A 27,295-nucleotide genomic window follows, 5' to 3' on the forward strand; every position below is an offset into this window, starting at 1 on the left:
GAGTGCTTTTGACAATGGTTATATATGATTTTGAGTTTCTCTTTCTCGCCAGCTCTTTTTCTTGGAGGATCAAATAAGCAAAGTACCATAAGTCCATTGATTGGGTTTAAGTATTCCCACTACATGGCTACCTGGATAGAAATACGCTTAATAATATATAAGCCTGGATTTGTTTGGTTCTAAAATAAACTCCTGATGTTTAATTGACTGGATTGATTAATCTTTTTTGAGAGTTTCTGTTGCCAAGGGAACCCCACATTTACCTAGTGAAGAACATTCTGGAAATAGAGCCATGGGCTGGATGCATATAATACACTCAGCTAAGGCAGCCATTATATTAATCATGGTATTTACGGTTAGATTTGGTAGCCCAGAATAACTAGAATGGGGATATCATTTGGGGGGCTACCAGGCCATGCAGAATATTCATGAACATCTTATAGCAGGAATAATCAAATCTTCAATTTCCAAATGCCTAAGAACATCCTTGGGCAATATACCTCAAAGATATCTCCTGTGTTATCAGACTAAGGCTATGAGATTTGTAATGGAGCATTTTGTTTCAAGTCATTTTTCTCACATTTCTCTGGAGAAACTGCTAACTGAAACTTGGCCACATCTCAGAGATAACTGGATCTTGGATTCAAATAGCACAGGGTCAGAGTTGCTTGTACTCTTCCTTGCAAACTAGTGACTTAAACATCTACATACTGTGCAAAAAAGACCATGAAGGTGAATATATGTGTCCCAGGATAAAGTTGTAGGAGCCAATCTGGATTGGTCACTGGAATCAGAGATTTAGTCTTCTGAGCTTTCAGATTCATGCTGGATCCCATCCTCAGGGAACTTCTCTCTAGTTCTCTAACACACTCTGCTAGAGAGAAGTTCCCTGAGGATGCGCTCCAGCCAGAGGTGGTTTTCAGCCAGTTCAGACCGGTTCGCCCAAACCAGTAGTGGAAATCACAGATGGGCCCACCCACTAAGCCACGCATGCAAGCAAAGCACATGCACATGCACAGAAGGCCATGCACATGCGTGGATGAGGACGCGTGGATGCACGTGCGCTCACATTTGCAAACTGGTAGGGAAGGTAAGTGAATACAACCCCTGGCTCCAGCATAAGTCTGAAAACTCAGAAGACTAAACCTCTGGTCCCGATCCAGATTGGATCCTGCAAAAAAAGACAACCAACAAGCCAAAAAGGAGACAAAAAGTCCCAAACACCTCCCCACCAGCAATTAACACCTAGATGAGCTGAGATTAACCCCAAGGTGAACATCAGACCAACAATCAAAAAGAAAACAATACCCCAATCAAAGAACTATCCAAAAGGCTAACACTAACAGCCCAATCAAAGAACCACCAAGACAACTCCCACCAACAGTGACAGGGCAAGCCACTAGAATATAAATTGAGAGCAAATCCCACTCCTTACTAGCACCGATGATGTTTCCAAGTTTGGGTAATGAAATGTCTGCAAGAAAACAACCAAGCTCAGAGAGCACCAAGAAAACCTTCATTCCAAATTTTGGTAGCACATATTTGAGAGCCCACATTTTGCTCCACATAAGGTCTACAGCATGAGCATTTTAAGCTGCTCATCTATGTTGTGGCCCACCAGTGGCCAGCAGATCTGGCAGCAGATTCAGACAGTGAGGTGGTTGGGGAGGAACATGGGCCAGTCCTGGAGTCTGGGGAAGGCTCCGATGAGGGGTCTGCATCGGAGGCAGAGAGGGAGCCAGGGCCGTATGCCAGTTATCAGCTGTCTTTGGAGTCAGACATCAGTGAGGCAGGTTAACAGCTGGAGCCTGTTTCCAGTGTGAGCATGTGCAAAGTTGCCAGATGAAGGGAACATCTAAAGAACAAGGGTCAACTTGGGAGTAAGGCCACAGGTGGACAATGAAGGGCCCCTCCCAGAGGGAAGAAAAGAGGAGCGAAAGGGGAGGGATGTTTGCAGGAGATAATTAGTTCATTCCTGCATTCTTGCCAAGTATTGCGGCGTCTGAAAGATATCGGCCTGGCCACACTCCAAGCCTGATAAAGGTTGGTAATTGTGAACTATCTTGAAAGACTGTGGGAGAGGAAAGACTTTGCTGGAGAGGAATTCACTGTAAATTAAATAAAAGGGGCTTATCGGGATGAGGACTCAGCTTCGCGCTGCTGGGGAAGCCTAGGTCAGAACAATCTGGGGCAGAACAACAGAAAGTAGTTTAGTATGCCCAATCCTCTTTATGTAGTACAACTTACAACCATTTGTTTAGGAAATGGTAATTCAACATTACAGTGGCACTGAAAAAAGTGATTTATGAGTGGCATCCTCAAGATCAAGTAATCAAAATTCAGGCGCTTGGCAACCAGCTTACATTTATGATGGTTGCGGCATCCCGGGGTTATGTGATTGCCATTGGTGACCTTCTAGTAAGTTTCTGGTAATCAAAGTCAGTGGGAGAGTCAGGTTAGTTTATCGGCTACGTGATTCACTTAACAACTGCTTAACAACCATGGCAAAATCAGGCACACCTCACTTAAAAGTCGCCTGGCTTAGCAACAAAAATTCTGATCTTTATTATGGCCATAAGTTGAGGGCTACCTGTACAGTATTCAGTATGAACGATGAATAATCTTCAAGCTTCATAGATAGTTATAACTGTAAAGAAGTATTCCTTAATTGTTCCATCTATTTTAAAATCGGGATGAATCTATTTTTAATGCGTCATTTGTGAATGCTATTTTAGTGATAAACTAATATTCTCTGGTCTCCTTTGTTACTTACCATGTGAACATCAGTTGTATATCTTCTCTGTCCCTTCTCATTTTACAGGTAGTCAGAAAGACAAAATAATGGAGTTTGAAAAGACCTTGGAGGTCTTCTAGTCCAGCTCTCTGCTCAAGCAGGAGATCCTATACCATTTCAGACAAGTGGCTGTCCAGTCTCTTCTTAAAAGCCTCCAGTGATGGAGCACTCTCGATTTACGGCTACAATTTGGTCCAAAATTTCCATCGCTAAGCAAAATACAGGTAATCCTCAATTTACAACAATTGATTTTCTGACCGTTCAAAGTTACAACAGCAGTGAAAAAAGTGACTTATGAGCGTTTTTCACAGATATGACCAGTGGTGCTCTTCAGCCGGTTCTATCCGGTTCGAGCAAACCGGTAGCAGGGTTCACCCACCTGCCTGGATGTCAACACGTCCCGTTTTTGACGCTCTGCGCCTGCGCAAAGCACGCTCCCATTTGCAAACCCGTAGCAAAGGTAAATGAATACCATCCCTGGTTATGACCTTCCCAGCATCCCTATGGTCGTGTGATCAAAATTCAGCTGCTTGGCAACTGGTTCACATTTATGATGGTGGCAGTGTCCTGGGATCACATGATCCCCTTTGGAGACCTTTTGACAAGCAAAGTCAATGGGGAAGCCAGATTCACTTAATAACCGGGTTACTAACTTGTCAACTGCAGTGATTAGCTTAAAAGCTGAGCGAGAAAGGTCGTAAAATGGGGCAGTAACAAATGTCTCACTGAGCAACAGAAGTTTTGGTCTCCATTAGGGTCATAAGTCGAGGACTACTCGTAGTTGTTAAGTGAGTTTTGCCTCATTTTACAACCTTTCCTGCCACAATTGTTAGGTGAATTACTGAAGTTGTTACATTAGTAACATGGCTGTTAAGTGACTCTCACTTCCCCATTGACTTTGCTTGTCAAAAGATTGCAAAAGCTGATCTCATAACCGTGGGACAGTGTGGGACACTGCAATAGTCATAAACATTTGCCAGCTGCCATACTATCTGAACACACATAACCACAAGGGATTCTGCAATGTGTCAGGGTTCTGACCAATGCCCTAATTAAATCATGAGCCTCAAGCCAAGCTTCAAAAGAAATCAAGTTATTTATTAGGAGCTTCATGTCAGCACAGACCAAGTGAAGCCCACTCTGAGCTCACTTAATTTGCGCTTTGGCTCTGACACTGTTTCCCCCTCCACCCAAGGTGTGTCATCAGTCACATTCGCCAATGAAGCAATTTCTCAGGTTGTAGAAGTCCCTCCATCCGGCTACTGTGGGTCTGCGTGGAGATGACCTTGACTTTGCCATCTGGAATGTGCTTTGTTTTGACTGTCACTTTTTCAGTTCTGTTGTAACTTTGAACAGTGACTAAACAAATAGTTGTAAGTCAAGGACCGCCTGTATTGCAAAGGTGCAGGGTTGCCACACAGTTCTTGAAAATAAGACAGTGAACACAGCTTTGTGTTGTGGCCCGTCAGCGGCCTGTGCAGCTAGTAGCTGATTCTGACAGCGAGGAGGCTGGTGTGGTGCTGCGCCAGCAGTCTGTGCAGCTGGCGCTCGAGTAGGACAGTGAGGAGGCTGGAGAAGATGTGGTGCCAGAGGCGGGGATTCAGCCAGAGCCTTCAGAACCTCCAGAACCTCCTATAAGTGAAGAGGAAGAAGAGGAGGAGCCTCTTCTCGATGCACGGGCGCGCAGAGCTGCCAAAAGGCAGGAATGGCTCCTCAGGAGGAGGTCTCCTCGAGAGTAAGGCTTGGGGCTAATTGGCCACTCCCTTAGCTTATTTAAGGAAGGACGACGACAGGCAATTTGCAGGGAACAACTTCGTTCACTCTCCTTCGCGTCTGGATCTTAGTTCTCTTAGCAGTTTCCTACAAATTGCTTCTGGGCTTTCTGCCAACCATAGTAAGATTAAAATTATTTATTCTTTGGATTCTTGTAGGCTGTTAAGAAAGTTAATTAACAGCCTTTGTTTGAAAAAGACTGATTTAATTTAGTAAACTAAGGTTTGTACAGATTTTGTGTGTGCTGTGTTCTTTGGGGTCCGTAGCTGGGGCAGAACACTTTATGAAAAATAAACGCATACCCAAGATTGACCAACTCTACTTTTAAAATTCTCTTATCAGAAAAGCCACCCACATTTACATTTTTATTGAGAGTTTTAACAATAATAAGAATTAATACAAACTAGAATAGAGCTAGAAAGGAGAAAGAGGAAGGGAGAAATAAAAGGAAAACCTAAAAGGAGAAAGGAGAAAAAGTAAGAGGAAGGTAAAAAAGAAAAAAAAAAGAAAAGTAGAAAAAAAATACAAAGATAGATACGACGAGGTACCTTCCAATTTTAGTCACAGCAGATAAAAGCACAATTATATTTTAACCTCTCTTTCTCTAAGATTACATCACGACTGTCATCTTTCTGTAGTCTGTCTTCTCTAATCATCAAAACTATAAATTGTAAGTTCATTTCTTTTCTTTTTTATGCAGTAAATCCATAAGGGGTACTAGGAAAGCCATTTTAATGAGGTGTCATAATCCTTTTTATGGAAGACTAACTCTGATTTTTTTTTTTAAAAAAAAATGGTTTTATGCTGTTGTCAGTGGGATTTATTCCGTACAAGGGATCCATAAATCTGAGTCATTCTAATTCACCAGAAAGCCTCTTTAAATGGGTAGTTTTCAGGTTTTGCCTAAATTAATGTCGACGTTCAAAATAAAACTTCTGCATAGCCATTTGCTGGTTGCATTCAGGCGAGGGATTATATTTCTTTTACAAAACATCTGAAAACATTTTAGCCTTGGCCTTTTCTTTTTTGACTACGAAAAAAATGCTGTGAGTTTTCACAACTCATGTAGATACTTCCTTGCTGAATTTTTTGAGTAACTGTGCAACTACATATAGTCCTCAACATACATCTGTAATGGAGCCTGTCCATTATGGTCATAATGTAGCAATTGCCGTAAAACAAATCGGTTCTATGACCAAGCCAATTTTAGGACCTTTTTTGTGGTGGTTGTTAAATACATGTGGCAGTTGTTAAGCGGTCACTGCAGTCATTAAGTGAACCAATGGTTTGCAATGGGCACGATTCTGCCAAAAACTGGAAGGGCTAGTTTACAGCAAAATTGAAACGTGATCAAAGGCTATGCAAATGGCCATAAATGCAGTCAGTCATGTTGCCCGACTGTTGAATCTAGACCATAAGTCTCCTTTTTCAGGTTGGTCGCAACTTTGAACAGTTTTGCTAACTTCAAACAGAAGCCGTGGTGGCACAGTGATTAGAACGCAGTATTGCAGGCAAACTCTGCCCATTACCATGAGTTCGATCCTAGCCAGCTCAAGGTTGATGCAGTCTTCCATCCTTCTGAGGTTGGTAAAATGAGGACCCAGATTGTTGGGGGGCAATACGCTGACATTTGTAAACTGCTCAAAGTGTGCTGTAAAACACTATGGAACAGTATATAAGTCTAAGTGCTATTGTATTGCTATTTCCAAACTATCGATTGTAAGTCAAGAATTACCTGTATTTGACTTTACCGAGGCATACAGTCATTCCAGGAAGTGCTTCAGAAAAGAACACATGGGGCAGTTGTGCTGCAAAAAAACAAAACATACATATTCAAGCATTTGTATTTTATTAATATTGTATTTGTATTTTATTGTGATTTTTCTTCTGTATTTGAGTGGGTGTTTAATATATTTTTTTCAGTTTATTTCCTTTTTTTTTATGGTATTGAAAGATACAAACTTCCCAGTTTTGTTCTAAACTTTTAAGGCAACTTGATAAGTTTCTAACATGAAGTGAAGATTAAATAAAAAATAAATTGCTTGATAAAAAAGCCTGAATACTAGCTGGATTCCCCCCCCCCAGCAGTGGGTTGTTGTTATTGGGTTTTTTTGGCATGGTTCTGCTAGGAGTGAAAAATTTAAATCTCCTCTCAAAATAATCTTCCTACTCATCCTTCTACTAACTTGAGAATAATGAATTGAACAACGATATTCAGAGCGGATATCTCTGAGAAATAATCCCCATTACTTCTTAAACCAATGCGTTATACTTTATGGCAATGTTTTGGATGACTCAGAATAACAGAGTTGGAAGAGACTTTCTAGTCTAGCCCCCTGCTCAAGCAGGAAACCCTACACCCGTGATGGAGAATCTATGGCACGTGTGCCACAGGTGGCATGCGGAGCCATATCTGTGGGCATGTGAGCGTTGTCCTAGCTCAGGTCCAGCGTGCATGCGCATGCCGGCCAGCTGATTTTTGGGCCTTCCGGGCCCACCAGAAGTCAGGAAATGGTCTGTTTCCAGCCTCTGGAGGGCCTCTAGTGGCCCTAGAAAGCCTCTGGAGCCTGGGGAGTGTGAAAAATGGGCCTTCCGGGCCCACTGGATGTTGGGAAATGGGCCATTTCCGGCCTCAGGAGGGCCTCCAGGGGTCTGGGCCTCCCAGCCTCTGGAGCCTGGGGAGGGCGAAAAACAGACCTACCAGGCCCACTGTGCCATCACGTGCCAAAAGCATGGGGAGCGTGAGGGTTGCGCGTATATGTGCAGGGGGGCATTGAATTATGGGTGTGAGCACGTGCATGTGTGACACCCCCCCTCCCGTGCTCCCCCTGCTTTTGGCACACAATGGCAAAAAGGTTAGCCATTACTGCCCTACACCATTTCAGACAAATAGTTGTCCACTCTTTGACTCCAGCTTGACTACAGTATAACACAGAATCCCTACCAAAAGGCTTCATTAACACAATTACTTACCCTGGTTACCAGCAGTGGGTTTCCAATATTCTTACCACTGGTTCACCCCAAGTGCATGCTCTCTCTTCACATGTGTGCGCACCTTCCGCGCATGCCTCAAAAACGTGGCCAAATAGGATGGCATTATTCTGGGCAGGGGGGCGGGGGGCACCCACCCCAGTCACCGCTACCAGTTTTCCTGAACCATTCTGAACCGCTGAATACCACCTCTGCTTATTACCCATTAAAGAAACCATTAACTAACAAAAAAGCCCAGATATCTGCAAAATATGAATGCATTAAGACACAAATAAGCTTAGCATTAACCAGACTCAACATTGTGTACTAACTCGATTGACCTAGATACATTTTGTAAACATGCCCATTGTGTCTTCTTCATCTTCTGCAGAAATCAGCAAATATCCTTTGTCTAAACTAGCAAAACTTGCAATAAATGATCCTGTCAGCTCTGTAAGAAGTCTGTGCTCATATATACATGCAAGGTAAACTACAGAGATAATTCCATTATCACGTCATTCTGTCTTCCCAATCCTGTCTTAAGTACTATCAATTCACACGTGACAGCTACAAAGTGGATTACAGAGCCATCTGTCTGATGCCACCAACCTAAATCCATCAAACATCTATTAAATAGGATCTCAAATTGGACTTGAACTTGGACTCTTTTCCCAATTTTGGTTAACACCTTCTACCTCTTTTATCCTATTTCTCCCCTGGCTGTACATATCAGTCACTTTGGCTTTCTCTCCACTCTTGTGACCCAATAGGAAATTACTAAGAATCATGGGAAGTTCAATTTTGGAAGAAATAACTCATAAAAAGCAGCAGGATTTTTCCATTGCTGTTAATCATCTCTCATTTCTCTTAGAACAAGTAGTCCTCCACTTACGACAGTTTGTTTAGTGACCGCTCAAAGTTATCAAAAGTATCTATTCAGAAGCTACTCATTGTTTAATGCTAGAAACACTGAGGATTTAAAAAAAATCAAGATCCCTCCTTCAAAATAAATTGTTCGTGCAGAAATTTTTGCTACCAGTTCTCCGAACCACCCGCCGCCATCGCTACCGGATTGGGTGATCCGGTCCGAACCAGGAGCATTTCACCCCTGGTAATTACCCTACCCTACAGTATGAATAAGATAACTCCCTTGAGGTTGATCAGGGGTTACGTCTAATGGTGAGCCATTCTATACAATAAGGTGACCAATCATCCTCCTTTAGAGAGGACAGTCCTTCTTTTGTAAGTTCTGTCCTCTCTCAAAAAGTGTCCTCCTACATGTCCTCCTTTTTGATATTTGAAGACTAATCTGTAAGTCTCCGTATTCGATCGATGCCAGTCCGATCCGTTGCGTGTGATGTGACGTATTTGTATTTGACATGATGATTCGTCAAGGCTCAGTACAGTGCGGTGAGACGCGATTATGAGATGCATGCGCTCCGCACAGGAGAATTGTTTTGAGAGGGTGCGCCGTGCGCAAGAGTGCGGCATGCACAAGTGGCTTTGTTTACTTCTTACCGAAACACGACACGGCGCACACGCACGCATTAGACTCATTGTTGCAATGAATAAAATGTTTCTTTTATTTACGATATTTTTTTTCCTTCCATTTTCTTTTATTTGTGTCCTCCTTCTCATTGTAAAAAAGTTGGTCACCTTATATACAATCTCCCCATTTCAATTCTGAAAGCACTTTTGCAATGGAATTCATTTTATTAATGAGTTGCCATTGATTGCTTAGGCAAGCTGAGTGGGGAAATTAGTTGTTGTTTTTTTTAAAAAAGAATAGCTAAGCTGCCCCTTAAAAATAAGGCGACGTTCTTTTCTACATTCTTCAACCCGAACTCAGTTTGGGAAGGAAGCTAATAAAAACATCATGTAACCAACTGCATGTTGGCCCACATGTCTAAATCTCATAATGAATTGGAAAGCAATGGCCTATCAGGGACTTGGCGCAAACAAATAAAAGTTAGATTTCTGTATTTATTTTCTTCTCTCCTCCAATGCAGCCAGTCAGCCTCAGCTGCCAGTTGTGTTAAGAGAATGAACAGAGACAGTAACATAATAATCTTGTAGGATTAGCCAGGGTTTGCATTCCAGTAAGAGAGCTTTACATACCATGAGATTGTGGTGGGATGTTGGCAGCTTAAGAGGAAAAAAAAAAAACCATTTGGAAGAGTGGAAAACAGTGGGAGAAAGCTGTATAAATCACAACCAGGAGTCTAGATGAGGTCAGCTGAATGGAGGCAGGGTAAAACAGGGCTTGCCAGTTCATTCTAGAAATTCCTTGAAGAATTAAAGAAAAAAGACCATGAAAGTTCAGTTACAAAAAAGGGAAACAGAGATTTCCCCCCCCCCCAAGCAAAGGCACTTTATCTTCTGTTCTTTTTTTAATTCAAAAATTCCAACAAAGAAAATTCTTATAACCATTGTATTTTACCAGGATAGATCTCTAGCTAGGGGAAGAGGGGAAATCCTCCTATAACATCAAAAGATCTGGGTGACAAGAACTAGATGATCTTTAGATAAAGGTAAAGGTTCCCCTTGCACATATGTGCTAGTTGTTCCCAGCTCTAGGGGGCGGTGCTCATCTCCGTTTCAAAGCCAAACAGTCAGCGCTGTCCGAAGATGTCTCCGTGATCATGTGGCCTGCATGAATAATGCCAAAGGCGCACGGAATGCTGTTACCTTCCCACCAAAGATAGTCCCTATTTTTCTACTTGCATTTTTTACCTGCTTTCAAACTACTAGGTTGGCAGAAGCTGGGACAAGTACCGGGAGCTCACTCTGTTATATAGCACTAGGGATTCGAACCGCTGAACTGCCGACCTTTTGATCGACAAACTCAGCGTCTTAGCCATTGAGCCATCTTTAGATGGTGGCAAAAGGCTCGTGTTTTCTAAGCCTCTTTGCCTCCATCTAGTGGTCATGTGGATATTTGTAGCTGAATTTGACCGTCCTATTTCATTCCTTTATTTATCCAGACACAATGCTGCGAGAGTTGAAAGTATCTTGTTTCTCGAGATTTCTTCTTTAGACATTTCTTCTTTAAATTTTCTTTGTGATTATCAGCCCCTTGTTGAACAATCCTATCTACTTTCTGAGAATGGTGATACCATAAGGACTTGGATTATTACAAGAGGAGGATATCAATCATCAGGGAGAAAAAAAATTGCTTCTTCGCCCACATTGCCACAGGAGAAGCTGTATTAAAAATGGAATTCATTTGATTCTGTTGATGGGAGATTATGGGGATTTTCTGTACCGATGCTTCTCAATCTTCTCCACTGGGATTTTTATCTTATGAGGCTCTAACTAAGAGATTCCTATTCTAGGAGTCTGCAGATGATTGAAGAAGCACGTTGTGATGCTATGAAGCAGAACTCCAGTTTCTAGTTAGCTGAGCTGCTGCCCCATTTTGGTTTGCTTGATAACACAGAGTCGTGTACAGACAGTCCTTGACTTAACAATCACAATTGGGACTAGAATTTCCATTGCTTATATCCCCTAGTGGGATATAAATTTCTATGTTTTTATTATACACTGCCCAGATTCGCTGTGTGAGAGGGATGGGCGGTTTCTAAATCTGATATAGAAATAAATCGATAAAATAAACTCCAACTCAAACATACATCACTTTTACCTGGGGCCAGTTAGTTTTGTGATCCCTGCAAAATACTAGAACCTGGGATCTAGTTGTGTAAATCTACTTCATGCTTAATCACAATTTAATAAATAAATCACAATTGGATGGGTTCAGGAAAAACACTGAACCACAAATCATGTTGAACTAGCCACAGAGAATATGATCACACAATTTAGCAAAGACTAAGAGCTAACTGCATTATTGGCTTGGTATGTTGTCATAAGGCAACCAAACCAATTTACATTCCAGATAACCTAGTCAATAAATCACTTGACAGTGAGATGAATGGCATTATAAATTTAATTAATTAATTAATTAATTAAAATACGGACATATGTTAAGATTGGAAGGGTCTGGCCCGTGAATCTTTAAAATGGACCCAGGAGATCAAATTAAATGAAGATATTTTAAAACTGAATGAAATCAGTTGAAAACAATGGAATGGTCATTTCTTGATTGAAAGGATCTTGGTTATAAAATATTTTAAAGTGCTTGGGGAGGATAATTACATCAAATTATTGCACAGGCACCTTTCATTTTTGTGCAACTAGCTATTCTAGAACTCTATTATTGATTTATTCCCCCCAGCTTAATGTGATGTTCAGAACTAGTTAATGTCTGATTGCTTTGGGAAGGGTTAATTCATTTCTTAAATAATTTCTTTCCCAGCAGGATGAGAATCATTATGCATTAATTGGACAACCTATAAGGCCTCGAGGTTTGGCACAGGTATAAATGTACCCGTTGATTAAACAAAAACTCAAGATTAATTATTTTATATAGCAAAACCTGCTAAATTGGCTGAGCTACGTTAATTGAGAACCTTGGGTAATGACTTGGTTTAACTATGACTTTTGTTTATTTTTCTTCTTTTTGGAAAGAATGCTTCTTCCCAATGAAAAAAATATTGCCAAACTCTTATCTAAAAGTTGATGAGCATTTTGGTCTTTTCATTGATGGGGACAATATCATCAAATCTAACCCCCACCACTAATGGGAAAAAGACTCAATTTTAGCTTCCAGTAGTTGTGTTTACATATCATTCTAAACCCGGGTGGACAATTATGGCACATTTAGAACCTGTAGACTTCAACTCCGAGAATTCCTGAGCCAGCCATGCACTGATAATGTTACCCAGTTTGGGTAATTAAATATCTGCAAGAAAACAAACCAAACTCAGACAGCACCAAGGACCCTCATTTCAACTCTGAGCTACAAATATTCTCCTTTACTGATATTTTATGATCAAAATGTAACACTAGTTATTTTTTCCCAAAGCTGTTGTTCTCATTGTCATCGTTGTTGTCATTATCACTGTAAATGTTGAGGTTGTGCTATACCTGAGCAAGGAATAATCTTATTAGTTTAGGTTCCCCCATTGTACATGTCCAATATTGTGTGTTAATCTTTCTGAATGGAGGCTCTCCATATCAAAAGTGTTAAGAAGTCTCTCCCTCCTGTATCATTCAGACAGAAACTACCTTCCTGACACTTAAATCCATTATTCTACAATGATAACGGATGTGAGAATAATAAGAACGATAAGAAATTTCCTCTGTGTCACATTCTTTTAATTATTCGTTGAGTGCTAGCCTATCCTCTTCCATGTCCATTGGACTTCTCAAGGGCAAACAATTCTGATTCCCCCCCCCACAAGACTTAGTTTCTAGTCTCCTCATCGCCCTTGTTGCCTTTCTCTTTAGTTTATTTGGGTGTAAAGTGTGATTTCCAGGACAGAACTGAAGATAAAAGTGGGATGTGTCCCACCTTGCAGAATAAAATAGAAAGAGGACATTTCCTGATAGAGGTAGACTATTGTGGTCCGCCAGCAGCCTGCGGAGCTGGCAGTGGAGTCGGACAGCAATGAGGCTGAGGAAGAACATGGGCCAATCCTGGAGGCTGGGGAAGGCCCGGATGAGGGCTCTGCGTCAGAGGCAGAAATGGGGCCAGGGCCATCGGGGACTGATGTGCAAACTTTAGAGCCTCCAGAGGCTGACAGTAGAAAGGCAGAGGAACAGGAGGAGCCTGTTCCTAGTGCATGTATGAGAAAAGCTGCCAGAAGGCAGGAGCAGCTAAAGCAGAGAGGACAACTCTGGAGTAGGGCCAAGAGATGATTGGCCCCTCCCATAAGGCTTAAAAGACCAGCAACGTCTCTTGGCCTCTTTGCCGGAAAACAAGAGCTTCGTGTTTGGATGTATTTCTTTCTTGTCAGAGTCTTCTGTTCCTGAACTGTTGCCAAGAAAAGCCTTTGGCAGTTGGCCTAATTATCCCAAGGTCAGAGAGAAACTGAAAGTGTTTCGAGAACTTTGCTTTCATTTAATTTGGAATAAGCTGAGAATGAGTTAATTCTCAGCTGTTTTAATAAAATCTGTTTGGTTTTTTGGAACTGTTTTGCATTTAATTAACTACGTGGGCCTGGGTCACAACATAGACAAAGCTCTTCAAATCTGGAAGAAGTACGTAGTTCTGTGGATCAGGATTCTGAAAACTCTTGATGCTTTCTCTGAATATTTTTATGTTGAAATGACAGAAATAAAATTCAGGCCTTCAAGTTGATAAGAAGTCACAGGCATGCAGTTGATGATAACCACAAGATACGTGCACGAATGTTTTTGTAACTTCTGTACCTTATCTTGTGTAAGCAGTATTCCTGTAATGCAGTCATCCTCAAACAGCCTGTGGGAAAGATACGGCCCACTGAAGCCATTAATCCGGCCCATGAGGGACCATGAGAGTGCCCCACCCACATCACCCCACCCACCCGTCAGCTGCTACCCATTGGCAGAGTTCAGGACTTACCTTTGCGAGGCTAGAACTGGAAGGTAAGGCCAACGTTTTTGGCCAGCAGAGTGCTTCTGGGGGGAGAGGAAGGCCAAAAAAGGGGCAGGCAGAGGCCCTGGGAGGCATCCCTGCACCCTGTTTTTGGCTGGCAGAGTGCTTCCGGGGGGAGGGGGAGGCCAAAAATGGGATGCCCCTTTTGCCAGCTGAGGAAAGAACTCGAAGATTTGCCAGGGACTTTAGTCTACCATCGCTCCACTGGGGGAGGGGGGAACCAAAGGGTCTCAATGGGAAAGGCTGTGCCTGCCACGTAATCATGCATCGCGATCTCGTTGCGAGTAAAGGTAAGTAGAACCCACCCCTGAGAGAAACCTATATATGCTTGCTTGAAATTGCAGTCAGAGTTCTTCCAGCCTTATAGGAGGACCCACCTTTGTTCAGCACTGAATAAACATGTATTAAGAGAGAGAATCTGGACTCTATCTCTTAATTCATGCCAATTCACGCCCAGTTCCCTGTTTAACAGTTCTCAATGCACCCCATGTGTATGTAACTTTCCAGGTTTTACTGATGTTAAGGGAAACTCTAAGAAGGTTCTGGTAACATCTTAATGTATTGGCAGGTGAAATTTAAAACAGCCTGAGGGCAGGAGGTAGTGAAAGAAATATGCAATAGTGGGAATATAGGTAAACAGGCAAGCATAAATGAATTTTCACTCTAGGTTTTGGAAAAGAAGATTTACTAGGGAGATAAACCTGGAGAATAGCAATAGCACTTAGACTTATATACCGCTTTACAGTGCTTTACAGCCCACACTAAGCGGTTTTTACAGAGTCAGCCTATTACCCCCAACAATTTGGGTCCTCATTTTACCCACCTCGGAAGAATGGAAGGCTGAGTCAACCTTGAGCCTGGTGAGATCTGAACTGCCAAATTGCAGTCAGCTAGCAGTCAGCAGAAGTAGCTTGCAGTACTGCACTCTATCCACTGCGCCACCATGGCTCATAATATTACAAGTTCATCGTCTTCTCCCTCATTTCAGTAATTATAGTTTCAGTGTTTTTAATATATTAATCTGGCAGAATAAATGGAAAAGTCAGGGGAAGATTGTGCATATTTTAAGTCCGAAGGGTTTCACTGCAGAATCACATATATGGAGTGGAAGCAAAGCAGAGCCACAATAAAATTTATTCCTTTTGAGGGATTAAGAAATTTGGAGACAGGATCTGATTAAGAAAGAAAGAAAAAAGGGAGTGGGAGGCAACCAAGCATTGTGGTTATATAACATAATGGAGCATTGTGTCAATGCTTCTGAACAATGCTACCTCTGTGGACAATGAGTATCTGATATAAATCAACAGTGACAGATACTGAACAGAAGTAGATAACCCAGTAGGTATGCTGAAGGTATTTTGGTTCATTGACTGATCAAATCAAACGTATAGTTGCTTCTAGCATTTTGCTGGGCATGGGTTGTGTCTCAGCTTCTTGACAAATGAAAGTGGCAGATTGAGAAAATGACTACCTTCTCAAGTCACCAGACCTTATAACCCAATGTCATGCTGTTTATCAAGCAAAAAGCCTCATTGGATTGCAACACTACAGCTAAAGTTAAACATTTTTTATTGGGCAGCATCACACATCTTCACTGGAGAAAGCAATTATGTTCGGAAGAGTTAGCGGTAAAAGGAAACCAGGCCATCAAAGAACACGATGGCTGGACACCATCAAAGCTGACACCAGACAGAGCATAGAAAAATTCAAAGAAGCAATGCAAGATTAAAAGAGCTGGAGAGATTCTGCCCCTAGAATCGCCAAAAGTCAGACATGGTTGAATGGATAACATCATCATCACCATGCATCGATAAAGATTCTGTTTTCTTTCAGAACAAAACACAGGATTGAATCAGAGGCCTATGCTTTTGTCATATGGGACAGGATCTTTTCCAGCATTGCTTCTGAGTTATGGAGTCATTAGAAGTTGCAATTAGTCTCCACTATTCCTATTTTTAAGGAAGGAACTAAAATTTTCCTCTTCAACTGGGTATTTGAACTTAACTAATAATTCCAGCAGTTTTTATTGGTTTTTAATTATTGTAGTTTAGATTATTTATACTAGGTTGAGTTTAGATTTAGTTTACATTGATTGCTAAACCTTTTCTGGAAGGTAGAAAAGTAGCAAGTATAAAATGAATACTATAGAATAAAGCCAGATGTACTTTAATTTGCTCTTAAAGGTAAAGGTAAAGGTTCCCCTCGCACATATGTGCTAGTCGTTCCCGACTCTAGAGGGCGGTGCTCATCTCCGTTTCAAAGCCGAAGAGCCAGCACTGTCCAAAGACATCTCCGTGGTCATGTGGCTGGCATGACTAAACGCCAAAGGCGCACGGAACGCTGTTACCTTCCCATCAAAGGTGGTCCCTATTTTTCTACTTGCATTTTTTACATGCTTTCGAACTGCTAGGTTGGCAGAAGCTGGGACAAGTAACAGGAGCTCACCCCATTACGCGGCATTAGGGATTCGAACTGCTGAACTGTTGACCTTTCGATCGACAAGCTCAGCGTCTTAGGTCACAATCTAGATTCTCAGGTAGGTTTCGATGGGAAAGATGTTCTGTGTGTAATCCATTACTACTGTCTGATGGTGTAAATTGTAGAGTTCAAGCTGAGCCCATATTTCTGGCCTAAGATAATGCTTAAGATGTCCATGACAAGATCTATGCCTTGAAAAGTTCAAAGCAAGTTCTCTCATCTTTGGCAGCTTTAAGAGGCAAGGACTTCAACTCCCATGATTTCCTAGTCAGCCATGCTGTCTGGAGAATTCTGGCAGTTGAAGTTCACACTTCTTAAAGTTGCCATGGTTGAGAAACACTGCTCTAGAGTCTTATCACTCCCCTCCTATCATGCCAGTTGAAATTGCCCCTTTAAAAACAGTGACACCTATGCACAACTCTCAGAGATAGTCCAAATTGTCATTCTGTTGACTGTTGATTACCCATATGTGCAACAGCTCCAGCACTCACTGTTGTAAGAAAGGCTGAGATCAGGAAAGTCAGCAACCCAGTTTCTGAAATGGATGAAGAGTAAAACTGACTAATGAAGCTCTCTGTAAAATGAGAAATAGTCTAGTTCCTTGGATGTGAAATGTCGTTAGGAGTTCACACTGCATGCCAGACTGAATGAATTTCCCATCCCTTTCTAGTTCCTGTGCCTTTTTCTTCCTCTCTGCCAGGTTTATATTCCTTCAGGTCTTTAAACAACAATGATTGGAAGGATCAATGCAACAAATTGGATTTTGAAGATGAGTGAGAATGTTCACTCAGTGCTGGCATTACTTCCTGGATTCCCATGTAATGCTGGTACAAAGGTCCTTTTTGCAGTCAACAATAATATTCCATCACATCTTTTCTAGGCTAGAATTAGCCTACTGTGGCTTGTACTAGCAGTGAAATAAACCTCTCTCACCAGAGTGAAATGGCTGCCAAGGATTTCGGATTTCTGCCAGGGTGAAGGCAGGAATGAAAGACAAGATTTCAAAGGCTCTATTCTTAAACGAAGGCAAGCTTAAATTGAAAACAAGTATTTTAAGAACATTTTTTGGCTCTCCAGAAACCTTATAATTATAGCAAGTAGCATGGGTCAAAAAGTCATCCTTTAAAACAAAACATGAAGCTCCTATATATGAATGTTTATATATAGCTTATCATCCTGGCTGCCCAAGTTCTATTACATTATTATTCTGTTCTTCCTTCTAGATACCACCACTGATTAATTCTCTAAATAACCATTACAGATATGGTAGAGGCGCGATGGCTCAGCAGTTAAAGACCCCGAGTTTTCAAGCTGGAAAGCTCACAGCCTAGGTTCGAGACATAAGTGCTGTGCAAAGGGATAAGGTCCCATTTCTTGCTCCAGTTCCTGCCCACCTAAGTATTGTGGTCCGCCGGCAGCCAGCAGAGCTGGCGGCAGAGTCAGACAGTGAGAAGGTTGGGGAGGAACATGGGTCCAGTCCTGTGGGCTGAGGAAAGCTCGGACAAGGGCTCTGCATCAGAGGCAGAGAGGGTGTTAGACAGCAGCGAGGAATAGCTAGAGCCCGTTCCCAGTGTGTGTATGCATAGAGCTGCCAGAAGACAAGAACAGCTCAGAAAGCAGGGTCGACTTGTGAGTAAAGCCATACCTTGGAGGTGATTGGCCCCTCCCCTAGGAAATAAAAGAGGAGCAAACAGGGAGTGGGCTTTTGCAGGAAACAATTCATCTGGAACGAGCTCCCCCCAGAGATACGGAAGATCCCGGACCTGCGCACGTTTCGCCGTGCTCTCAAAACTTTTCTATTTCAGCAAGCTGGCCTGGCCTAACTCCCATTTTTTAAATTTTTTAAATTTTTTAATTTGTGATTTTATAAATTGGGTGTTTTAATCTGTGTTTCGGCCGAAATATTTAATAATTTTAAGGGATTTTTTAATATTTGTATTATCTGTATTTTATCTTGGCTGTTCACCGCCCTGAGTCCTTCGGGAGTAGGGCGGTATAGAAATCTGATTAATAAATAAATAAATAAATAAATTCCGTGACTCTGAGAGACTTTTGCCTTGTACTGTGGTTGGAAACAAGTTACATGGCAGCTTGCCAAATGAGATAAGCAGTGGTGGGTTCTATAGAACCAGTAGTAAAACCGGCGGGAGGCTCCACCCACCCGCCACAACGTCATCATCGGTGATCCGCGCATGCGCAGAAGCTCCCGTTGTGAACTGGTAGTAAAGGTAAGTAGAACCCATCCCTGGAGATAAGGTGTGTTGAGAAATATTCTTTTGAAAAACTGTTTGGACAAACCTTGCTGACTGTGAATGAACGTAATTCACAGTCGTGTAAATAAAAGAGGTTTTTCCGGGACCAATTCTTGCATCCTGCTTGTTAAGGGAGCCTAGGTCAGAACACTAAGCAGTTCGGAAGCCTGCAAATGGGAGTAGATTAATAGGTACCATTTTGGTGGGCAAGTAACAGCATTCCATGCACCTTTGGCATATAGCCATGCTGGCAATATGACCACAGAAAATGTTTTCAGACAACACTGGCTCCCTCGGTCAAGAAACAGAGATGAGCACCATGCCCTAAAGTCAAACACGACTAGACAAGGGAACCTTTTCCTTTTTACAGCACTTTTTATTTCTGGTGGTTTTTTTATAAGCCACAGATGGACGTATCTAATGATGCAGTGATGTTGCCAGGGAACAAGACTGAATCTTTGTGGCTCTTTGTTTGTAAATTCAGGTGGGCTTAGGGAATTTTCAGGGTGGAAATGAGTGCCTTTTTTCCTCATGGAAAAAAAAGAATCTTTGACCAAATATCAGCCATTTTGCAGTTGAATGGCAGGATTGCAACGTCAGAGAGCCGTAAATTGTGGCTTGAGGTCACTCATCCCTGGGCTAAGAAATTAGAAGTAGATCATACAACATGTTTAGCATGCTGACTGAATTAACCCATTTTTGATTCAAACAATACAATGCATATTGGCAAGGCTTGAAAACAACAAGAGCATGTAAATACCGTATTTTTCAGAGTATAAGATGCACCAGATTACAAGACGCACCTACCTTTTTTGGTGAGGAAAAGAAGAAAAAGAAATCTCCCTCTGCCTCTAAGCAATTTTGCCTCATTGCAGCAAACAGCAAACAGCAAACAGCCTGCTTTACTTTCATTTTCATTTTCAGCATAGCCTGATTAGCACAAGGAAAAAAAAATCTGCTCCAGCAATTTACCTCTTTGCAGCAAGCAGCAGAGCCCTGCGCAAAACAGCTGAGAGCAAATCAGCTGAGAGTCGGGAGGCCGATCCAATCAACTTGTGCTAATTAGGCTGTGCTGAAGCTGAAAGGAGCTGTTTTTCCTTGCTGTTTGGTTGCAAGGAGGTAACTGCTGCGAGGCAGAGGCCAAAGGGTGGGGGGGCAGTGGATGGGTGGGGCTACATTTGGTGAAAATTTTCACCCCCTTTTAGGGGGAAAAAAGGTGCGTCTTATACTCCAAAAAATATGGTACTTCTACTAAAATTTTACCTTACCTAATTAAGTAAGCTGTGTGAACATTGCCACTGGATAGTAGGAGTTCTCTGGAGGATGTTTTCCATTCAGCTAGAAGAAGCCAGGGACTGAATTAAATGCAAAACATGTACTCCATTAGCATGCTAGACCACAAAAAGCAATGCACACCAAACAAGCAAGGTTAAAATTAACAAAGCTCAGCAATCGTTAAGCTATCAGTCTATTCATCCTGGTGAGCCTATAGTCAAGTCATTTATTCCCTACAGTGGACAGCCAAAGATTTGAAAGTGGAGATACATTATCAGAATTTCACCTGAGATGCTTAAAGGATGGATATAGTTGTAAATGGCCTCAGTTCAAATTAGAGTCACAATATGGAGGAAAGGATTAATTTTTTCCCTGTTCCATTTTCCTCGATCTTTCCTCGACCACTTTCTTCTCTGTCCATCTCTGGAAGAGAAAACATACAAGTTTCACATGAGCACTTCAAAGTTGGCCACACAAAACAAGGACCAGCCAACGGCAGGAAACAGATGTGGATACAAGAATTGGCATGGAATGATATGGTTAACCTCTTTCCCTAACAATATGTGCCCAGTCCAAACCTATGTCTCTGTGTGGTTATTTGTGTCATTTTAGAAAAAAGCAAAATATTCTACCATACAATTTTGTCCAGATGCACACTCCAATCCTACCAAAACAGATTATCTGTTTGGACTGATAAATGGTCCAAAGACACGAGGGCATGTCAGGAATTATCAGATCTAGTTTGTAGGAGTGGAGGTTGATGTCCCTTTTATGATGAACAAAGCAGAAGAAGAAACATGCAAGTATATGGAACACGGAAGTTGTTCCGTTGCATTTATGGACACTGTATGGTGTATGCATTTTAAATTCTAGCGAATTCTCCCCAATAATGTTTTCTTTATGCTACTTTTAATATGTTTATATTAGTATCTCAGTTTATTGCGATATTCCTTGTCATCTGAGCTGCAGTGGAGTCTCCTTTGACAGATCGTAGCAAGAAAAAGAAATTAAAGTCGGTTTTCATTTCATTTCATCCCAAATCATAATCTGGTTCCTCATCTGTTTGAGTGGGAATCAAAGGTGGGTTTCAGCAGGTTCTGACCAGTTCTGGAGAACCGGTAGCAGAAATTTTGAGTAGTTTGGAGAACCGGTAGTAAAAATTCTGACTGGCCCCACCCCCCATCTATTCTCTGCCTCCCAAGTCCCAGCTGATCAGGAGGAAATGGGGATTTTGCAGTATCCTTCCCCTGGAGTGGGGAGGGAATGGAGATTTTACAGTATCCTTCCCCTGCCATGCCCACCAAGCCACGCCCATAGAACCGGTAGTAAAAAATTTTAAAACCCACCACTGGTAGGAATCATATGGATAGCAGAGTGACAGCAACCTGTTTGTAAATGAAGGAAGCAGCTATTATAAAATGTGTTGATCACCCTGGAGAAGTAGCATAGAAAAGTTTAGTGATGTAAACCACAGAAAAAATAAGGTAATAAGTTTATAGCCCGGTCTAGCATCAACAAATGGCATATGTAGGTAGTAATCAAAGTACCAGTAAGAGAGGTAGTTTTCGACTCACAACCCCAACTGAGCCCCAAATTTCTATTACTAAGCAAGACGGTTGTTAAGTGAGCTTTTTTTTAAAAAATTTGATTTATATGCTGCCCTTCTCCGGAGACTCAGGGCGGCTTACAATGCGCTAAGCAATAGCCTTCATTCTTTTGTATATTTTATACAAAGTCAGTTTATTGCCCCCACAACTGGGTCCTCAATTTACCTACCTTAGAAAGGATGGAAGGCTGAGTCAACCTTGAGCCTTGGCGAGATTCGAACCTGCAGTAATTGCAGGCAGCTGTTCTTAGTAACAGCTTTGTCCCATTTTACGACTTTTTGTGCTACAGTGGTTAAGTAAATCATTGCAGATGTTTTTTGTTTTTTTTAAAATTTGATTTATATGCCGCCCTTCTCTGGAGACTCAGGGCGGCTTACAATGCGTTAAGCAATAGCCTTCATTCTTTTGTATATTTTATACAAAGTCAGCTTATTGCCCCCACAAACTGGGTCCTCATTTAACCTACCTTAGAAAGGATGGAAGGCTGAGTCAACCTTGAGCCTTGGCGAGATTCGAACCTGCAGTAATTGCAGGCAGCTGTTCTTAATAACAGCTTTGTCCCATTTTACGACCTTTTGTGCTACAGTGGTTAAGTAAATCATTGCAGTTGTTAAGTTAGTAACGCGGTTGTTGAGTGAAACTGGTTTCCCTGTGGACTTTGCTTGTAAGAAGGTTGCAAAAGGGGATCGCATGACCACGAGGCACTGCTACCCTCATAGATATGAGGGTCACATTTTGATCATGTGACCATGAGGATGCTGCAACAGTCATAAGAGTGAAAAACGGTCATAAGTCTTTTTTTTTTCAGTGTCATGGTAGCTTCGAGCAGTCACTAAATAAATGGTTGTAAGTCAAGGACTACCTATAATAATGCTACTTCAGGGGAATTCTAGCAGAGGTAGATTACACCAGGTTCTGACCAGTTCTGGAGAACCGGTAGTGGAAATTTTGACTCGTTTGGAGAACTAGTAAATACCACCTCTGACTGGCCCCTCCCCCCATCTATTCTCTGTCTCCAGAGTCCCAGCTGATCAGGAGGAAATGGGGATTTTGCAATATCCTTCCCCTGGAATGGGGAGGGAATGGAGATTTTACAGTATCCTTCCCCTGCCACGCCCACCAAGCCATGCCACACCTACCAGGCCACACCCACAGAACTGGTAGTCAAAAAATTTGAAACCCACCACTGAATTCTAGCACATGTAAGGTCATCATTGCTAGATAATTTCTGCCATTGTCACTGAAGCCAGGAATCAATGGTCTTATAAACTTCACCTCCACATCTGTGGGCAAAGAAATGGGGCAGATGTTTGCTCTTAATTTTTTCAGAAGCCAGGAGATTTCAGGCCTGGGGAGATGATGGCAGAAGAGTCATTTATACTCTGTATGATTAGATAAAGAGTACCTATTCGATCTAAGAGAATGTTACAGACCCGTTTCTTTCAAAAAATGTCTAAAGCAAAATCTTTCTTTCTAATTTATTTTCCTTTTCTTTTTTTCCTCTATTCATCAAATAAGAAACAAAGTCCGCATAAGATAGAAGTTATGCACCAAATATTACTCATCACGGTGATGCTTCAAGACTAACTGGGAACTGAACATTGTCAAAAATGAAATAAAATTCTTAATCAATACAAGAGCTATAAATACCAATGTGTGTTTTTCAGATTGTTTATTTCACTGCCACAGCTTCCAATATATTGCCACCACTTCAAAATCTTGTTAGCTTCTTTGGAAAATACATACATCTCTATATTTCTGCAGGCTGAGATATATAGATATATTTATATATAGAGAGAGAGATAGGTGAAGTAAGAATCTAGTAAACATCCTTGTTTCCCTCAAGAGCCATTCTTGCTAGAATCGTTTCTGCTCTAACTTGTGTTTTTCCTTTCCTGAAATGTCAGTTTCATGAGTTGCTGCACAAATTAGCTCACCATACAATAACAGCTGCTACATGGATTATTTTTTTAAATCATCTTAATGTTAGTATTATTATCATAATTAGTTGCAACAATCAGCCACATGTTTAGACTGGATCTGTCATTTTTACCCACCTATAATGTCTTTCCCAAGGACCTGGGAGATATGTTGGTCTTGAAGGTATAAACACAGATTGTAAACTCATTCCAAGTAAAGCTGCCTTTTGCAATTGACTAATGGTGATTTTTGTCAATGCCAATGGTATTCAAGTAGTGCTCTAGATGTTGAGGGAATGTATCCAAGATGTCTATCACTATTGGTACTATCTTTGCTTTCTTTTGCCCCGATCATTCTATTTCTACTTGCAATTCAGTGGTGGGTTCCTCCCGGTTCGGCCCGGTTCGGCCGAGCCGGTATCAGTGACGATATGATGTCACCAAACTGGTTCTCTTTGTTTGGGAGCTGGGCCCTCCCACCCCACCCATGTTATTCTTACCTTTTATTTGACCCCACCCCCAATCTATTCGCTGCCTTCTGAGTCCCAGCTAGAAGGAAAAAAACTGTTTAAACTCTTTCCGTGGGGCTTCAAAGGGCTATCCTATAGCTGATCAGTGTTAAAAGGCAGTGTGGTGGTAGACCGGTGCCTCGAAAAACAAATGAGTAGACCGGGACGCTTGAAAAACAAATGGGTAGACCAGGACGCTGCAAGCAGTTAAAAGCCTGGTAGACCAGTACCTCAGCCAAATCCTAAAGAATTGTCACATGACCATCAAACCATGCCCACAAAATAAGCCACACCCACAGAAGCAGCTGATCGGGGGGAAATGGGGATAGTAAAAAAAATTTAGAACCCACCCCTGTTGCAATTCTTTGTATTTTGTGAACTTTTCCAGTCCTTTTCTCTTCCGCTGTTTCCAGGTACTACAATGTTCACTATCCAGACTTTTGTGTCTTTCTTATTGACAATTATTAAATCTGGATTATCACATAGCAGTGTAGCACCCGTTTGTCCATTTGAATTCTAAAGCCCTAGAGCGCTTTAGCTTCTTCATTATCTATTACCTTGTCTATCTTCCTTACAGGCAAATGATATTTCTTACAGATCTTCCAATGCACCATTGTTGCTACTTTGTCATGCTGTTGTTTGTAGTCAGTTTGAGCAATCTTCTTTAAAAACAAAAATGGTTTCTTCAGCTTCTTTGCAAAATAAGCACTTGTTATCTGTCATTCTCTTCTCAGTTCTCATATACATTTCTTCTTAAGGTTCTTTCTTGTAAGCCAGTTTGATCTCTTCAGTACTTCAATACCAGAAGCCTTCATGATATATATTAGCTTCAGTGCATCTTCTTCATAGACCTTCAGATATTGTGCATAGGCATCCAAATTAATTACTCAGTGTGCTTAAATACCGATGAATGTTCAATATTTTTTTTCCTTCTTATCAAATGTCAATCATGGAGTTGATCACATACAAGAAGAAGGGAAGTTTAAAGCCAGTCAGCTGTGAGTTGACAAAACATGAACACTAAATTTACTCAGGGTACTACTGGTACTAATGGTACTCCATCAACATTGCCTATGGAGAATTCTGGATGTCACTTGGTGTGACCATGTCACTAATGAAATTTTCCAGGGGAGTGGATCCAGGAAGTTGCAGGCCATTGTGATGGAACATCGAATGTGCCTAGCTGACCATGACTTCGCTTGCCAGAACATTGATACCCCAAAAATGTGGTACTACGGAGCTGCCAGAGGGAAAATGTAGGTGGAGTAGACAATGCAAAATTTGACATTTAAAGATGACTTACAGACAGTGAACATCAAATGGGAAGGTGCCAAAGATGCTGCCACAGTTAGGGTACATTGGAAGAAGCTTGCTGCCCTATGCACTTCACACAAAAGGAACCGATGATGATGATGATGAGTATTGAAGCAATGCAATGTTTTGAATTATCTTTTGGCAATGACAAGGTCCATTATTTCTTGCATAGTGGAGACATCTGGGGTGGATAAATTAATCCTTTAGATTGAGAAGATGGCCATAACCTAGGGAGTTCTGGCTACAGAGAAAAGCCTAGGGACTACCCTCCAGCTACCTACACCAATCAGGGTGGTTAAGGCAGGTTTTCAGTGCCCTCAGGGAGAAAATTGAGATTAATCCACCTGCCTGGAGGCCAGTGTGGAGGAAAGTCTTAAGTTCAGCGGAAGCTAATGAAAAGTGACTGAGAATGCAGCCAATGTTAACTTGATGAGTGGAATATGTTTTATATTGTATTCTGCTTTTGGGGGGGGTTGTTCCTATTTTAATCACTGTAAGTTGTCCAGAGTCATGTACTTGAGATGGGTGGAAGAAAGGAAGGAATGAAGGAGGGAAAGAAGGGAAGAGGGAAGGAGGGAAGGAGGGAAGGGAAGGGAAGGGAAGGGAAGGGAGGGAGGGAGGGAGGAAGGAAGGAAGGAAGGAAGGAAGGAAGGAAGGAAGGAAGGAAGGAAAGAAGGAAGGAAGGAAGGAAGGAAGGAAGGAAGGAAGGAAGGAAGATTAAATTATACCTGCTGAGTAATTTTATTCATTTTGCTTACCTTGTCATTAGTCCTTTCTTCCCTTCTCCTTCCGTCCTTCCCTTCTCCTTCCTTCTTTCTCCTTCCTTCCATCCTTCCGACCCGCCTGCCTTCTCACTTTTTTTCTGACTGATACTTTACATTTTAGTTTTCTAGATTCCTTACCTATCACATTGCTCCAAGGGGGAGGGGCATTGACAGTCACAACAACACACCAACCCAAAATAGCAGGTTACGTCATCAACCTTATTTATAGTGGAGGCAGGATACTCAAAATTAGGGGTGGGCATTAAGTGGAAAATGTGCTTTGTTTGAGGGTTTTGTTTTGTTTTGTTTTTTAAAAAAGAAATCCATCTGGGATATTCTCTAAAAAAACATTTCAAGTTGGCTGAAATTTGATGGAACAAAATACAAGCCAATTTTAAGTGTTTCCTGTTTTGTCAAAATAAAACTCAACATGTTGTGAGTGATTCTGCCATAGGGAATACAAAAGAAAAAGAAAAAAAACCCACATGTTGTTCCTTTCTTTCACTCTAGGATCAGAAGAATAGGTAGAATGGCAATTCATGCAGTGTTACCAGCTTCCTTGAGTTCAAGTTCAAAGTACAACTGTATCTTCTTTCTTTTACCCTGTGGATATGATAACTGAAAGGTTGGGAGAAAAGATTATAATTCTCTCTCTCTCTCTCTTTGTCTCTGTCTCTGTCTCTCTCTCTTAGAAAAGAACACAGAGACCTTAATCTCTCTTACACACCTTTCCAATCAATCGTCTCTGCCAAGGTAGAAAGAGATCATGGCAGAAAATGTCAGCCCATGTTTCACAAATGGGGCTTCTTTCAAACCAACCAACCAACAAAATAAATAAAAAAGCAATCAACCCTTTTCTTAATCTAAGTTGTATATGCCTTGCAGTGAAACGGGGCAGCAAGCAAATTTAATGAATAATAGCAATAGGTACCTTGGATGCAATCCCAAAACAACCACTTGAATACCATCGGCGTTGACAAATTCATCATCAGTCAATTTCAAAAGGCAGCTTTACTCGGAACAGCTTACATCCTGCAATGGTATCTGTAAAACGATCAAATATCCATATTCTGCCTATCCCAGGTGGATAGGTAGGTAGACAAAAGATGTGTAGGTAGGTAGACAAAAATGACAAACCCAGTCTGAACATTTGGTTGGTTAT

At 41.5% G+C, this 27,295-nt stretch overlaps 1 long non-coding RNA gene across 2 annotated transcripts; it reads right to left on the bottom strand.

Annotated features, from left to right (window-relative positions):
- Nucleotides 1-6,302: 6,302 nt before the first annotated feature.
- Nucleotides 6,303-26,312, bottom strand: LOC117678795 (uncharacterized). 2 transcript variants are annotated; one of them, XR_004595122.3, is made up of 5 exons: nucleotides 26,128-26,312; nucleotides 20,307-20,443; nucleotides 20,014-20,100; nucleotides 9,656-9,823; nucleotides 6,303-6,375 (listed from the first exon to the last, which is right to left on the bottom strand). It is a non-coding gene; the product is annotated as an uncharacterized LOC117678795 (long non-coding RNA). The 2 variants fall into 2 exon arrangements; XR_015728490.1 differs by lacking the exon at nucleotides 6,303-6,375 and having other exon boundaries at nucleotides 9,101-9,823.
- Nucleotides 26,313-27,295: the final 983 nt, after the last annotated feature.

This window comes from Pantherophis guttatus, chromosome 6 (assembly GCF_059756535.1).
Source record: "Pantherophis guttatus breed Tessera chromosome 6, ASM5975653v1, whole genome shotgun sequence".
NCBI classification, from domain to species: domain Eukaryota; kingdom Metazoa; phylum Chordata; class Lepidosauria; order Squamata; family Colubridae; genus Pantherophis; species Pantherophis guttatus.